This window comes from Lactuca saligna, chromosome 5 (assembly GCF_052625555.1).
Source record: "Lactuca saligna cultivar CGN05327 chromosome 5, ASM5262555v1, whole genome shotgun sequence".
Taxonomy (NCBI): domain Eukaryota; kingdom Viridiplantae; phylum Streptophyta; class Magnoliopsida; order Asterales; family Asteraceae; genus Lactuca; species Lactuca saligna.
Window position 1 is genome coordinate 50,895,960 of NC_136421.1, and position 13,958 is coordinate 50,909,917.

Here is a 13,958-nt window from a genome sequence, read left to right on the forward strand (position 1 = left end):
CGACGAAACCTAGTATTATCACTAATACATTTTAGTTTATTATTCGCCGAGACTAATTAATAGTCTAGCTATTATTACTATTATATATGCGTTAAAAAAATACTTATATAACCCATAATAATAGCCCAAGTATTTATTATATGTTCTTAATAACGTTAATATAATTAAATAAAAACTATATTAAAAATAGAGTAGGCGTAGCTCACTTACAGCGGCTTTTATAGAAAATCAGACTTTGCTTGGATCAGTGTTTCCGAGCCGAAAAGCTCTTTTCTCGGAGCCGTCGAGCACTCCGGGGCTTCCGCCTCGTGCTAGGGAGGTTCCCTAGGCTTTTCGGGGGATTTCGGGGCTAGAGAGAGGTTCTAGAGAGAGAGAATAAAGAGAAGAAAGAATGGGAAAGGTGTGAAGAAAAAGAGGGTGGGAGAGGTGGTATTTATAGGGTGAAAAAGGCTGAACTTGGTGCCACATGTCACCATCTAGTGGCAAGACTTGGGGAGAAAGCAATGGCCAAGATTGTGCCACATCACCCATTTTCGCACAGCACACTTCTGACTTCTAAAACCCGTAACTTTCACATACGACCTCCGTTTTTTACGTTCTTTATATCCACGCGTAGGTAAAAATAATATCTACAACTTTCATTTTGACTCCGTCGGCTAATTCTCGACCGATCTTAAATTTAACAGTACGAGGCGTTTAGACTGTTAAATGACCGCGAAGAATTCGTAACTCCTTCATACCGACTCCGTTTTCGTCTGTCTTTTTACCATTGAGTTCCTATTAATGAGATCTTGAACTCTCATTTAGGTCACGTAAGCCAAAAACCGCTCGAACTAAAATTCGAGTTTCGGGTCGTGCACTGTTAAGCCGAATCTTAGAAAAATCATAACTTCCTCATACGAAGTCAGATTTGGGTGTTCTTTTTATCGGCGCTCTTAGTTTAACATATTCTACGACTTTTTTTTAGATTGCTAAGGATAAATCTCGCTCTATCGTAAATTCACTATTTACGCTTCCCGGTGTCGTGCCGGTTTTGCCGTAAAACTTCGACGGGCCATAACTTCTTCGTTATAACTCGGATTTCGGCGTTCTTTATATGTACGGAAACCTTGTGACATATTCTAAATAATCTTTTGTCGAAAAGTCATTTTCGACCCCTATTGCCTCTAAATTGACTAGCCCGGATCTGCGGGCGTTACAGTAATGTCCGTCCCGATGAAAATCCTAGATTAGGTCCCTTGAGATAGATGTTGTTTTAGGGACGTAAATTGAGGATAACGGGAATGGGTAATCGGGATCGTGATTGGTTGGTGAAATTAAATATAATTTATTTATTGTGGGTTGAAAACCCTATATGCTCACCAGGCTCCCAAGCCTGACCCACTCAGTTTTATTTGTATTACAGGAAGTGACGCAAGGGCGTAAGATGGATGAACCATCAAGTTGTTTTGTTTACAAGTCTGCATATGTATATATTTGTTGAATGACTTGTAATGTTATCGTTTATGCTTATTGGTCTGTATCGGAACATGACACCCCGAGTTTTGATTATATAATGAAAATACATTTCTTTTATTAAATGCTTTGGTAAACATTGTTTTATCATGTTTTGTTTTTGGGAACAAATTCCGCAACTCTTTCAAATCAAAAGGATTTACTCTGAAATTATTTTAAAAGCATAAATGAAAATCAGTCTTTTCTGGCCATGATTTTGGGGATGTCACAGTTGGTATCAGAGCATTAGTTTAAGCGAACTAGGAATTTGTAGGATTTCTAAACTTAAACTTAGAATGCTAAGTGGAGATTGTGAGGTGTGTGTCTGTTAAATTCTAGACACAAGCACTAGTTTAATTTAGGAAAGTTGCCTAAAATGCTTTTATGTGCTAAATGTTATATGTTGCCATATATGATATTATTTGTTCGGATCTACGGTTTGTTGCCCACCGGATCTGAAGGTTTATGTGTTTAGGATTCTAAGCGTATGTATACGATATTAGAACTAGCATGTAATCGTTTCGGAGTGATAAGGATGATTTGAAATCTATCATGAACGAATATCTAAATTTCACCTTATTCGGTGTGTAGATAAAAAATGGTGAGAACAAGGAGTGACGTTGGAAACGCGGATGAAAACAGGAATCAACCGCCAGTGATTGAGGAAGCACCTGTTGTAACAGCAGCACCAGAACAGATCACCATGGTTGGAGTGCAAGCCATGATTCGGGCTATGTTAGCCGAACAAAAGGAGGAGATGCAACAAATGTTGCATAATAATAGGGAAAAACCTATCATACCTATTGAGGAACCTGGATTGATTCCCGAGCAATCGTAGGAAGGGAACAAGAGTCGCATTATGAGTCAAGTTGGGACTCATGAAGAACGAAGGAACAATCCGGAAAGGAGAAACAACAACGATGGGCGAATGTACAAAAATTTCTTAGGCGCCAAACCGCCAAGTCTTTCTGGGAGCCCAAAGCCTGTTGAAATAATGGATTGGATCTCCGAAATGGAGATGGTATTTGAAAGTTGCAACTGTAGCAACAAACAGAAGATTGTCTTTGCAGCTAGACAACTGAAGACTAGAGTATTAAGTTGGTGGAAGTTGTTGGCAGATACTATGCCGTGAGGAGAAGCTCTGAAAATGTCATGGGAGGAGTTCTTGGAACAGTTAAGGGTGCAATATTGTTCAGAGATAGATCTGATTGATCTGAACAATGAGTTCCAAAACTTGAAGAAGGGGAGGATGAACGTAGATGACTATGCTACGGCATTCACTGAGAAAATGAAATTATTTCCGTACCTAGTGCCAACGGAACTCTCCAAGATTGAGAGGTTTGCTAATGGACTGCCTGCCGACTTTGGTCCGACAGTCAAGATGGCAACTACTCTGAAAATGGATGTTCGTGCAGCTAAGAATGTGGAGGCCCAGCAGAAGGAAAAGGTTCTGGAAAGGATAGAAGTTGTTGAAAAGAGGAAGTTTGATGGAACTTTAGGGTCCAATAAGAAAAACAAGTTCTCGAAGTCTGGTTCGAGGGGAAGTGGAGGCGAAGCGAAATGGTGCGACAAATGTAAGAAGAAGCATCATGGAAAATGTGAGGTAGTGGCCACATGCTACAAGTGTGGAAAGCCAAGTCACTATGTCAATGAATGTACCCTCACTAAGAAAGTTTGTTATGGTTGTGCTGAGGAGGGACACATGTCGAGGGACTGCCCGAAGAAGAAGGAGGCAGCTAGACCCAATATTCCACCAAAGCCAAAGGTGAGAGCATTCCAGATGACACTGGAGGCTGCTAAAGATGAAGCTGATGTCGCTTCAGGTACCTTTCTCGTTAACAATTTGCCTGCCCAAATTTTATTTGATTCTGGAGCCAACTACTCCTTTATATCGCATGAATTTGGTAGAAAACTAGCCTTGCCTGTTGATAGACTAGATAATGCTTTATTAGTCGAAGTTGCTAGTGGCAAGTTTGTACCTGTTAGCCATCGTATGAAAAACATCTTAATCGACCTTAATGGGAATAAGTTTCACGAAGAATTATTACCTATCGAACTTAGTGGTTTCGACATCGTGTTGGGAATGGATTGGCTTAGTGCCAATGATGCCGAGATATTGTGCAAGAAGAAGATAGTTAAAGTGAACCCGCCTGGGAAAGATTCGTTTATGGTGTATGGGGACAAACGTCGAGTGAATTCTGGAATCATTTCCCTAATGAAAGCCAGAAAGTGTTTGACCAAGGGATGTACATCATATTTAGCATTCGTGATTGATGCTAAGAAGGAAAAGAAGGTGATGCAGAGTATTCCTGTGGTGTGTGATTATCCGGAAGTATTTCCAGAAGATCTTCCTGGATTACCACCTGATAGACAAGTGGAGTTTAGAATTGACTTGTTACTAGGAACAACGCCAATAGCAAAAGCACCTTATCAATTAGCACCGACGGAGATGAAGGAGTTGATGATGCAACTTCAGGAGTTATTAGACAAAGGTTTCATTAGACCTAGTTCATTACCGTGGGGAGCTCCGGTGTTATTCGTGAAGAAGAAAGATGGCAGTATGAGAATGTGCATTGATTACCGAGAGCTGAATAAGGCAACATAAAGAATAGATATCCGTTGCCAAGGATTGATGACCTATTTGATCAATTGCAAGGTTCGAGCTATTTCTCGAAGATCGACCTAAGGTCAGGATATCATCAGCTGAAAGTAAGAGAGCAGGATATAAAGAAGACTGTGTTCAGAACTAGATATGGACACTACGAGTTCGTGGTTATGTCGTTTGGACTAACCAATGCTCCGGCAGCATTCATGGATTTAATGAATAGGGTTTGTAATCCGTTCTTTGATAAATCTGTGATAGTGTTCATAGATGACATTCTGATTTACTCGAAAATCCAGGAGGAGCATGGCAGACACTTGTGAGAAGTGTTAGAAGTCTTGAAGAAAGAGAAGTTGTATGCTAAGTTCTCCACATGTGATTTTTTGATTCGTGAAATCCAATTCTTGGGTCACGTGGTCAACCAAGAAGTAATAATGGTTGATCCAGCAAAGATTGAAGCTGTAATGAAGTGGGAACAACCGAAAAGTCCCACAGAGATCCGAAGCTTTTTAGGATTAGCCGGATATTACCAAAGGTTTATCCAAGATTTTTCTTCGATCGCTACTCCGTTGACAGCTTTGACCCACAAAGGAGCTACTTATGCTTGGAGTGCGAAGCATAAAGAAGCATTCGAGAAGCTAAAGAAGAAACTATGCGAGGCACCGATACTTTCTCTACCCGATGGAGTTGAAGACTTCGTTGTTTATAGTGATGCATCTGGGGTTGGATTGGGTTGTGTTTTGACCCAAAGAGAAAAGGTGATAGCATATGCGTCTCGACAACTGAAAGAGGATGAAAAGAACTACCCGACTCATGATTTGGAGTTGGCAGCGGTAGTTTTTGCTCTGAAGATATGGAGGCATTACCTCTATGGCACGAAGTGCAAACTTTTCACTGATCATAAGAGTCTCCAATATCTCTTCAATCAGAAAGAGTTAAATATGAGGCAACGACGCTGGATGGAATTACTCAAGGACTACGACTGTGAGATACTTTACCATCCCGGTAAAGCTAATGTTGTTGCTGATGCTCTCAGTCGGGAAGTCAATGTTGAGAGAAAAAGGCCAAGAGCATTGAGAATTGAAGTTGTCTCGACTATTTTGGAAAGTATAAAGAAAGTTCAACGTGAAGCTTCTGAGAAGACTGACCGAAAGGAGGAACGTTTGGGCAAAACGTTGGTGTTCGGTGTAAACAGTCATGGATTGAAGGTGTTCCAGGATCGGATTTGGATACCTAAGACAGGAGGAGTCAGAGATCTTCTGATGGAAGAAGCTCACAAGACCATGTACTCGATTCATCCCGATAGCACTAAAATGTATAGGGACCTAAAACCCTACAACTGGTGGCCGACGATGAAGCTTGATGTTGCAAAGTATGTGGCTGAGTGTGTGACATGTGCGAGAGTCAAGACACAACATCAAAAACCGTACGGGAGTTTAGAACCATTGCATGTTCCTATGGGTAAGTGGGAAGACATTACCATGGATTTTGTCACTAAACTGCCCAAAACAAAGAATGGTCACGACATGATTTGGGTGGTCGTTGATCGATTCACTAAGAGTGCGCATTTCATAGCAGCCAGGGAGAAATGGTCTATGGAGAAGCTTGCAAACTCTTACGTGAAGGAAATTGTAAGGCTTCACGGTGTTCCGTTAACAATTGTGTCGGATCGTGATAGTCGTTTCACCTCAAGGTTTTGAAAAAGTCTACAAGAGGAAATGGGTACCAAGTTATGTTTAAGTATAGCTTACCATCCGCAGACTGATGATCAGAGTGAAAGAACGATACAAAAACTTGAAGATATGCTGAGAGCATGTACCTTGGAATTCCTAGGTAACTGGGATGAACATTTACCGTTGGTAGAATTTTCCTACAATAATAGTTTTCACTCGAGCATTAAGATGACACCTTACCAAGCTTTGTATGGACAAAAGTGTCGTACGCCGTCTTGTTAGCTTGAGGCTGGGGAAAAGCAGTTTATGGGACCGGAGATGGTTCATCAAACTGCTGAAAAGTTGAAAATAATTAGGGAAAGAATGTTAGCAGCTCATGATCGTCAAACGAGCTATGCTGACAAAAAGCAAAGACCGATGACTTTTGAAGTTGGGGATTCGGTTTTGCTTTAAGTCTCTTCGTGGAGGGGACTTATAAGATTTGGTAAAAGGGGAAAACTAAGTCCAAGGTTTATTGGACCGTTTAAAGTTCTTCAGAGGATTGGGAACCAAGCTTACAAGCTCAAACTACCAGAAGAACTGAATGGAATTCACAACACTTTTCATGTGTGTTATTTACGGAAGTTCACGGGGGAAGTTCCCGACATGATTCCACTTTCGGAGTTGAGAATCGATGAGAACAAAAGGTTGATTGAAGAACCAGAGGTAATTGTTGACCGAAAGACTAAGAAGTTGCGACGCAGGATGGTCGAGTTAGTGCCTGTCCGATGGAAACACACGAATGGCCGAGTCTCACCTGGGAGACGGAGAGTGACATGATGGGTCGTTATCCGCATTTGTTTGTTGATGTGTGATTCCGGGGACGGAATCAATCTAAGGTGGAGAGAATTGTAACACCTGTGTTTCTAGGCATGTCATTAATGTTGATATAATACTCTAGGTTAACCTTTGTAACCCATTTTGAAATTATAGAAGTGTATTATTTGAGTATTATGTGTTTTGTGCTTAATTGCTTAATTATGTGGTCTGATTAATTAAGAATAAAAATAAGCGTCAAAATTTAAGTATAAAATAAACTTGATATCTTTAGATAATGTTGTATTAGTTAAAACAAGGTTTCTGAGGATATAAAGAATGCCGAAATCCGAGTTATAACAAAGAAGTTATGACCTGTCGAAGTTTCGTGACAGAACCGGCAACGCTGAATGACGTAAAAAGTGCAATTTACGTTAGAGAGATATTTATCCTTAGTGATCTAAATGAGATTCGAAGATCTCGTTGTTAGTATCAAAGCAATAAAAAGTTAGGCGAGAACGGACGTCAAACGAAGAAGTTATGAATTTATAACGAAACTTTCTGTCCCGGCCAATTAAAAATAAATAATAAAAATAAAGTCAAAATTAGCCGACGGTGTCTAAACAAATGTTGTAGAGCGTAGTCTCACCTTCACGTGGATATAAAGAACGTCGAAAACGGAGTTCGTATGAGGAAGATATCAATTTTCGAAGTTTATTAAATAATTAATAATTAAATTTAATTATTATGTCACGGTATTATCCGGAGGCGTCACCGGACTCATCCGAGGTACGCCCCGCGTACTCGTGTACGCCCCTAGTACATCGAAGAATGTCGACACTCGCACTCGAGGACTTCGGATGACGCATGCAATGATGTTTCGGAGGCCTACGCCCCGCCAACTGCGATGCCTCAGCCTCCTATAAATAGGATGCGAGGGGTCCGGGCTTATTTGCTCATTTCTCCTCCATTTCGTGCCGAAGCTCTGCATTTTAACCCCCGAAGCCCCGGTAATATTCCCGAGTCCCGAAGCAAGTCCCGAGATCCCGAAGATCCCGAGAAGTGCGGTTTCCGAGCCGAAGCTCTGCCCGCGAGAAGTTCGATTTTTGTAGAGATCTTCCAGATCTGCTGAGGATTACTACTTCTACAAGCCGTAGTGTTGTCCAATCATCTTCTGATCAAGTGAGTGTGTAGTTAATTTCTTCTAACGCATAATTATGAAGTATTTTATACGAAATACGTGTTATGTGTATAATTTTGTTGTTATGTACGTGAATGTATATTCACTCTCTTTAATCTCATAGATCTGATTTGTTTTCTATGAAATACGTGTTATGTGGGTATGTCTCATCTGTTATGTGAAATATGTACTTGATGAAAATGATATACAGGTTTTAAAGTATGTATACAAATATATATTTTTATCTACTAATATGTTGGGTAGAACATGGGTACATAGTTGGTATGTAATAAACTGATGAGAGGCCTCGATGTTGGTGTTGTTGACCTAGTTATTCAGCGGAGTATGGATAACGACCACAGACTCCTTCTAGACAGTCTCGTGGAACGCTAGCAGGTTCATAACCTGTAGGTGTTGTGAACGATGTGTTCACCGGTGTACTCTATCCCCCTCATGGTTGCCTTTAGGATATCTATTGTTGAGGAAACCCCTTAGCAGTAATGTCCGTCCCGATGAAAATCCTGGATTAGGTCCCTTGAGATAGATGTTGTTTTAGGGACGTAAAGTGAGGATAACGGGAATGGGTAATCGGGATAGTGATTGGTTGGTGAAATTAAATATAATTTATTTATTGTGGGTTGAAAACCCTATATGCTCACCAGGCTCCCAAACCTGACCCACTCAGTTTTATTTATATTACAGGAAGTGGTGCAACGGCGTAAGATGGATGAACCATCAAGTTGTTTTGTTTACAAGTCTGTATATGTATATATTTGTTGAATGACTTGTAATGTTATCGTTTATGCTTATTGGTCTGTATCTAAACATGACACCCCGAGTTTTGATTATATAATGAAAATACATTTCTTTTATGAAATGCTTTGGTAAACATTGTTTTATCATGTTTTGTTTTTGGGAACAAATTCCGCAACTCTTTCAAATCAAAAGGATTTACTCTAAAATTATTTTAAAGAGCAATACTTTTTGGCCTTCATGAAATTCTTTGTTTTCTTTTATCCTCTTGTCACGCCACATCTTGGTCTTCTCTTTATACATCAACGAACTAGAGTATGCATCATTTCTAAGCTCCTCAAGAGCATTCATTTGCATTAACCGGTTGCTCTTGAGTTCCTCAGTGTTGAAGTTACACATCTTTAAAGCCCAAAACGCTTGATGATCTATCTCCACCGGCAAATGGCATTGCTTTCCATACACTAAACTATATCGTGTAGTACCAATAGGCATTTAGAAAGCTATACGGAAGGCCCAAAGTGCATCGTCTAACTTATCCGACCATTCTTTGCGATTACTCCCCACCGATTTCTCCAAGATTCGCTTTAAAGCTCGATTTGTCACTTCGGTTTGTCCACTAGTTTGTGGATGGTAGGATGTAGAAAATTTATGGGTTACCCCATATTTCCTTAGCACCTTCTCTAGTTGATCATTGGTGAAATGCGTGCCTCGGCCACTTATAAGAGCTTTCGGGACTCCAAATCGTGAAAATAACTTCTTTAAAAACCGCACCACTACCCGTCCGTCATTAGTTGGTAATGCTTGTGCCTCCGCCCATTTGGATACATAATCCACCGCCACCAATATATATTTGTTGCCTCTAGACATGGGAAATGGTCCCATGAAGTTGATCCCCTACACATCAAATACTTCGCACACTTGGATACTATGTTGCGGCATTTCATTTCGAGATGAAATGTTTCCCATTCTTTGACAAGCATCACACTCTTTGACAAATTGGGATGCATCTTTAAAAATTGTGGGCCAATAGAACCCAATGTCAAAGAACTTCTTTGTAGTGTAATGTGCTCCATGATGTCCACCCGTGGGCCCACTATGACAATGCTCTAATATTTTCCGACTTTCATTCCCGAACACGCATCTTCATATGATCCCGTCCGCGCAGCTTCGGAAAAGATATGGTTCATCCCAAAAGCAATATTTTATCTCAGAAAAGAATTTCTTCTTTTGTTGACTAGTGAGATCTTTTGGAATGTAATTTCTAGCTAAGTAGTTAGCTATATTTGCAAACCATGGTTCTTCTCCCACGGTCACCATAATATATTCGTCCAGAAAATCATCGCCAACTCTATCTTCGTGCAATTGCGGTTTTTCAAGTCTTGACAAGTGGTCAGCTGCTACATTCTCCATTCCCTTTTTGTCTCGTATCTCTATGTCAAACTCTTGAAGAAGTAGCAACCATCGTATCAGTCTTGGCTTGGCATCATGTTTGGCAAATAAATACTTGATAGCAGAGTGGACAGTAAAAACGGTTGTTTTAGATAAAACTAAATAAGGACGGAACTTATCAAAAGCATACACCACAGCTAATAATTCTTTTTTCGTGGTGGTGTAATTTTCTTGGGATGGATTTAGAGTCTTGCTATCATAATATATGGGTCGAAAGTGCTTATCAACCCTTTGACCAAGGACAGCTCCTCATGCAAAGTCACTAGCATCACACATATTTTCAAAGGGTAAACTCCAATTTGGTGCAACAATGATCGGGGCATTAGTTAATTTTTCCTTTAAAAATTCAAATGCCTCTAAACACTCTTTAGTAAAATTAAATGGTGCATCTTTTAATAATAATTGTGTCAAAGGTCTAGTTATTTTGGAAAAATCTTTTATGAAACGCCGGTAAAAACCCGCGTGTCCTAGAAAACTTCTAATGCCCTTCACATTAGTTGGTGGGGGTAATTTGGTAATGGTGTCAATCTTTTCCCGATCAACTTCAATTCCCATTTTGGAAAGCTTGTGGCCTAACACTATACCCTCCTTAACCATAAAGTGACATTTCTCCCAGTAGAGGACCAAGTTGGTTTTTTCACACCTAGCAAGCATTAAGTCAAAATTTGTGAGACAATCATGGAAAGAAGATCCAAAAACAGAAAAGTCATCCATAAAAACTACCATGAATTTTTCCACCATATCGTGGAATATGGCTGTCATACACCTTTGAAAAGTCACAGGTGCATTTCATAGCCCAAAGGGCATGCGCCTATAAGCAAAAGTCCCACTTGGGCAAGTAAATGTGGTCTTTTCTTAGTCCATTGGGTCTATGGGTATTTGGAAATAACCCGAGAATCCATCTAGAAAGCAATAGTAACTATGGCCCGATAATCTTTCTAACATTTGATCAATAAAAGGTAAGGGAAAATGGTCTTTACGAGTGGCATCATTTAACTTTCGATAATCGATACACACTCTCCAACCGGTTACCGTTCGTGTCGGAATTAGCTCGTTCTTCTTGTTAGTTATGACCGTCATCCCTCCTTTCTTGGGCACTACTTGGACCGGACTCACCCATGGACTGTCGGAAATGGAGTAGATAACCCCTGCATCTAAGAGTTTAACCACTTCCTTCTTGAGTACTTCTTGCATATTCGGGTTCAATCTTCTTTGGTGCTGTACAACCGGCTTTGCTCCTTCTTCCAGGTTGATTTTGTGAGAGCAATAAGATAGGCTTATTCCCTTGATGTCGGCGATGCTCCATGCTATGGCATGCTTCCGCTTCTTCAACACTTGTACTAACTCTTCCTTTTCAGATTTGGACATGTCAGAGGCTATGATTACTAGCTTTTGGTTGCCCTCTTCAAGAAAGCATACTCTAAATGTTCTAGTAACTTTTTGATCTCAGATTTTTGGTTCTGACTGTTGGAATCGCCGAGTGCAGGTAGGGTACTCGGCGAGTTTGTGGCTGCATTTACGAATTCTTCCTTTTTTAAGGAGGAACTCGGCGAGTAGATCGGCCCTATTCGGCGAGTAGGGCTCTTAGATTGCTTGACTATTTCTTCAAATTCAGCTTCTTCCAGCAGCCTTTCGATCTCCATTAAGTCTTTTTCTGCATCAAATTCTTCATCAACAATTGTGAACTTGCTGGAATCTTCACCTACGCACTCCTCCAATAGTTCGTCTAGCATGTCAATTGAGAAAGCCGTGTCGTCACTGTTCCTTGCATATTTCATGGCTTGATCAACCCCAAAAGTTACAGAATCATCACCTACCCGCAAGGTAAGCTTTGAATCCCTCATGTCTACTATAGCAGTCATAGTGTTGAGGAAGGATCTTCTGAGGATGATCGGGACTTGAGGATCCGCCTCCATATCTAGAATTATAAAATCAGCAAGAAAGACGAATTTGCCCACCGTGACTAGTAAGTCTTCGCATATGCCTCTTGGAAAAGTGATTGTCTTGTTTGCTAAGTGAATTTCCATGTGAATTGGCCTTGGTTCCGGGAGATCCAGCTTCTTGAAGAATGAATATGGCATTAGGTTCACACTTGCTCCCGAATCGGCTATGGCATGAATGGTAGCCAAGTTGCCATATTGGCAAGGTAGAGTTATACTCCCCGGGTCACCTTTCTTCTTTGGTAGCTTATTTAGCATAGCAGCTAAGCAGTTTTCATTGAGGACCACCTTCTTCACTTCTTCCATCTTCCTTCGATTAGTGAGAAGTTCCTTAAGGAACTTAGCATATTTGGGCATTTGGACGACAGCTTCAATGAAGGGTATGTTGATTTGAAGAGCCTTGATATGATCTAGAAACTTCTGGTACTCCTCTTCCTGCTTCTCCTTCTTAGCTCAGGCTGGGTATGGCATTGGAGGCTGATACAGCTTTTCAGGGACCTGTTCTTTCAGATTTGGCAGTGTACTCGCCGAGTCCATGTTTGGTACTCGGTGAGTAGAACTGTCAGATTGAAAATTTTGATTTTCTGCTTGATTTTCTACCTCCTCCTTCTGCGATTCTTTGGGTGCTTCTTTCTGAACAGGGGCCAGATGAGTGATTATTTTCCCACTTCTTGTTGTAACTATATTTATATGCGCGCCTCGTGGGTTATTTTCAGTTTTACTAGGGAGTTCGCCCGGTGATCTTTGGTTTATTTGTTGAGCAAGTTGCCCCAGCTGCGTTTCTATGTTGTGAATGGATGCTTGCTGGTTTCTAAGGATAGTTCTTGTTTCTTGAATGGAAACATCATGATCGCTATGTATTTTTTCTGAAGCAACTACAAATTTGGTAAGAATCTCTTCCAAACTTGGTTTTCTTTCTTGTGTCGGCTCCTCCTTTTGGTAAAAACCTCTTTTTTCTGCTTGTACTTCTCCTCCTTATCCTTATTGTACTATTCATATGGGAGCCACTCTTTCTTTGGTTTTCGCCAGTCTTCATCATATTGGTCCCCACTTGAGTAACATACTTGCACCTTTTTGTTGCCATTTTCATCCAAGTCGTAGTCTCTAGTAAGATGAGGTCCATTGCAATTTTCACAACCCACCCGAATAGCATGGATCATTTGATCCATTTTATCCATCCTCCTATCCATGGTTTTTAGCATAGCCATGACCACGGATAATTATTCAGTAGCTGCATATGCGGCTCCCCTAGTAACATCATTTCTTGGGTTATGGTATTCTCTAGAGTGCTTAGAGAATTTTTCAATTAATTCCTTGATCACCGGGGGTGGCTTCTTTGTCAGCGGGCCTTGCGAGTCAAGTAACTGCCTAGTTGTGACATTGACTCCATCATAGAAAATGGAGACTTCTTGATGACTATTTAGGTCATGGTGTGGCCAGTTTCTTAGTAAGCTCTTGTACCTCTCCCAAGCTTCATATAGTAACTCTCCAGCTTGTTGTTAAAAGTTAGCTATTGCTTTCTTCAGTTTAGATATCTTGGAAGGTGGGCCAAAGTGATCAATGAATTCTTCTTTCATCTTGGCCCATGTGGTGACTGATTTAAGGGGGGAGTGATTTGAGCCACTCTTTTGCAGCACCTTTGAATGTCACTGGAAGCATGCGAAGTAGCTGCGTCTCGCGAGGCACATTTGGAACATTGAAGTAATCAGCTACATCATTGACTTCATCCAAATGCTTGTAGGCATCCTCGTGGTATTTTCCGTAGAAAGTAATTTCCATGAGTTGGCCGAGTATGTGGCGCTTTAGCTCGAAAGTAGCATTAGCGAGAATTGCGGGTTGCACATGTCCCGGGCCGGTGTCATCGCGGATCCTCTTCTTCCATTCTCCCATGGGTATTTCATCAATATTAGCCATGGTATGAGCTAACTTGTCGTCGGAATCGGAGTCGTGCCCGTATGTGGGTTCTTCTTCTTCCTCGGTGTCGTACTCGGTGTCTTCCTTGATTGGGTCTTCGCTTGCTAAAGATGCAATGGATGCTCCTGATTTGCTGCTCTTCTTCTTCCCAAAAATAT

At 40.8% G+C, this 13,958-nt stretch overlaps 1 non-coding gene across 1 annotated transcript; it reads left to right on the forward strand.

Moving 5' to 3' along the window:
• Nucleotides 1-13,308: 13,308 nt before the first annotated feature.
• Nucleotides 13,309-13,415, forward strand: LOC144999088 (small nucleolar RNA R71). Its single transcript, XR_013660613.1, has one exon. It is a non-coding gene; the product is annotated as a small nucleolar RNA R71 (small nucleolar RNA).
• Nucleotides 13,416-13,958: the final 543 nt, after the last annotated feature.